This window comes from Bos grunniens, chromosome 3 (genome assembly GCF_055505025.1).
Source record: "Bos grunniens cultivar Pamir isolate PY7600 chromosome 3, Bosgru_T2T1.0, whole genome shotgun sequence".
NCBI lineage: Eukaryota > Metazoa > Chordata > Mammalia > Artiodactyla > Bovidae > Bos > Bos grunniens.
The window spans coordinates 71,731,273-71,734,460 of record NC_141167.1 but is presented as its reverse complement, the minus strand read 5'-3'; the positions used below and the strand labels follow the sequence as shown (position 1 = coordinate 71,734,460).

Sequence of the window (3,188 nt, the reverse complement as noted above, 5' to 3'; positions counted from 1 at the left end):
AACTTAACTAATCTTAAGTCTCTAGCAATTGAGAGTAATCATGAAGTCATAATGCATTGTGCCAGGCACTACACTGAGTTCTCTGTGAATACATGAATGTGCTCCATCCTTCTTTTGACTCAAGTCATTGCCCCTGTCCCCGGATGAGAAGGGGAGCCACAGAGAGAGCAGCAGGATGGATCAGGCACCTGCCCCCAGCTACCAGTTACCCTGAACTGTAGCTGCTTCTCCCAGGAAAAGGATCAGGAGGGAACCAGCAAACAACTGGAAATGGGCTTGTTAGAAGTGAGGTAAAGTTGCTCAGTCGTGTCTGACTCTTTGTGATCCTGTGGACTGTAGCTTACCAGGCTCCTCCGTCCATGGGATTCTCCAGAGAAGAATACTGGAGTGGGTTGCCATTTCAAATTCTGCCACACACTAGAATCCTAATGCCCAGGATGCACATGAGACCAATTAAAGCAGACTTTCTGGGCGTAGGACCCTGGCATCTATAGCTTTTTAACTTCCCAGGTGATTCTCATAAGCACCCAAGTTTGAGAATGATTGCTTTCTGCTCTTCCTGCTAAATTGCTGACCATGGCCCAGGAGCATCAGCTTCACCTGCGAGCCCTACCCTAGCCCTGTTGAAGCCAAATCTGTATTTCAATAGATGTCCCAGGTGATTCATTTGCATTAAAGTTTGAGAAGCACTGGCTTAGGGCTTAGGTAGCGAACTCTTATTAATCCACTTGGCTTCTGTTATCAGCGTTAAGTCCTTAATAAGCAGATCTCAAAATTCCATCGAAAAGCTCTGAATCAATCTGATTTATTGACTCAAAAAATGACCTCAGAGAAAACTATGCCCTTTTACTTCCCACTGCATGGGGAACTGGGGAAGAAAAGTTCAATTGCTAGTTATGTCCAACAGAACCTAGGTCAAGTCCATTCCAGAACTGGCAGAAGAATCACTCCTGGCTGTCTTCCTCCTTCTGAGATAGACTCAGGGCACAGGTAGGTGGTGACCACACCTGGGCTGCCAAGGTGACTGATAAGATCCTCCAGCCAGCGGTGTCCACGCTTTGATGGCTTCAGCTATTTTCCCATGGTGTATACGTGTCATAGCTCCACAAATGATACCAACAATCCTTTGTCCCAGCAGAGGTCTTATTTGTCATCAGCTTTCTGATTTCAACTAGAAACACTGTCCATTTTTTTAGTTGTTTCTTTGCCATTACTTTAGAATGCTGTTTGCTTCATCTCATCTCTGCCAAGTCCTTGAAGCTGCTTCACAAAGTCTGTAAGAATACGATTTTCGCAGGTAGTTTGAAAACAATCATACATAACAATCATATAATTTCAGCCTTAAACCTGAGACCACTGTCAGAGCAATTAGGCTCATCTTTGTAAGTCAATCAGAGGAGGAGGAGAAAGTCTCAGAGAGGCATGACTGTGTGGCGCAGCATGGTTTAGAAGGATTTGAGGGCAGATGTATGACCTTGGGAAATTACTTAGGCTCTCTGAACCCATTTTCACACCTCTGAAGTGGAGAAAGTTATTTCTTTTTTGTTTTGTTTTTTTAAGAAAGTTATTTCTATTTCACAGGATTGTCGTGCAGATAACTGAGCTGCGGACACACACTGACTAACAGTAACGGAGTAATAGTTACCTTTGTTGGCTTAGTTGCTAAGTTGTGTTGCAACCCCATGGACTGTAGCCCTCCAGGCTCCTCAGTCCTCATGGGATTCCCCAGACAGGAGTGATGAAGTGGGCTGCCATTTCCTCCTCTAGGGGCATCTTTCCGACTCAGGGATTGAACCCGAGTCTCCTGCATTGGCAGGCAAATTCTTTACCCCTGAGCCACCAGGGAAGCTCAGCAGTTATCTAGGGCTGCATTAACCACTTATTTCAGACCTTAGCAACTCAAAACAATAAAATTATCTCAGTTTCTGTGGGTCAGGGAGCCATTTAGCTGAGTGGCTTACACTGAGGGTCTCTCTCGAGGTTGCTTGGGGCTGTGAGTACCTGAAGGTTTGAATGGGGCCAGAGGGTCTGCTCCCAAGATGACTCCACTCACTCACAGGCCTGTTGGCAGGAGGGCTTAGTTCCTTGCCTCAGCCCTCTCTCAACAGGGCTGCCTCCCCCAGACTGAGTGATCTAAGAGAGAGGTGGAAGCCACATGCCTTTGTGACCTAGCCACAGAAGTCCCACACCATCACTTCTGTGTTCTATTGGTCACATGGATCAGCTCCAGTACAGTGTGGGAGGGAAAGGGTGAGCCGCCAGGGAAGCCCCACGCCGCATCTTTAATGTTAGTTTCTTCCTCCTCTTGATATGGCAACCAATTTCCCTCCTTCTTCCTCTTGATATGGCAACCAAAATCCCCAAATATTCTGAGAAGGAAGATTCTTGAGGTGATTCACTTTTGTTCTCACTCCAAATTACTTTAAGTCGAAAGCTTCTCTCCTCACATCAGGCCTTACATCTGATCAGGGATCCAGACAGTTATGACTCAGAAATTTGGTACTAGACTCAGAATTTATCCCAGTTCATCTGATGAACATGGAGATTGACTGGGATGCTCCTTGTTTTACTATTCTCTGGTCCTTGTCCACTTTCCCCTTGAAAGAATGCACTCTATGCATTTTGTTATATCTTCAAGATGTCAGGCTCAAGCATTATCAAATATGCTGGCCGAAATTTCCCTCCTTTTCCTGGAATATCTGCCCTTGAATACAAAGGATTTACTTTTGGATCCCTGACAATATGGCTGTATAAATGTGACCCCACCATTATACAAACGAATTCCCATTTGAAAGGAAATGGCTAATTAATACCAAGTTTTTAAACACTAGCAATGGGGAAGCATCAAGAAATAGAGAGGGGCCAGTCCTTTCTGTCTGCTTCTCTGGCTGATCCTCCTTGGTGGCCAATGATTTGGCATTTTTTAGCCTGTGGTAAACAATAATGATAAATAGAAAGATCTCCAGGGTATCGTCATAGCAGATTCTGTGCTACAGCCTTAAACACAACTCATGCAAGTGTCGAATGAACTGATGTACGGATGCATAGATGAATAGATGGATGCATTCTTCAGATGTAATATAACTATGGGTATCTGACCACCATACCAAAGGGTAGTGCCCCAAGTGAGGGGACCATTCCCATTGGTCAGGCCTCCACTCTGCTGGTGGCACCCACACTGTATTGGT

The 3,188-nt window shown here is 45.2% G+C and overlaps 1 long non-coding RNA gene across 1 annotated transcript; it reads right to left on the bottom strand.

Annotated features, from left to right (window-relative positions):
• Nucleotides 1-789: 789 nt before the first annotated feature.
• LOC147375831 (uncharacterized) lies at nt 790-2,144 on the bottom strand. The gene is made up of 2 exons (XR_015160528.1): nt 1,646-2,144; nt 790-1,274 (listed from the first exon to the last, which is right to left on the bottom strand). It is a non-coding gene; the product is annotated as an uncharacterized LOC147375831 (long non-coding RNA).
• Nucleotides 2,145-3,188: the final 1,044 nt, after the last annotated feature.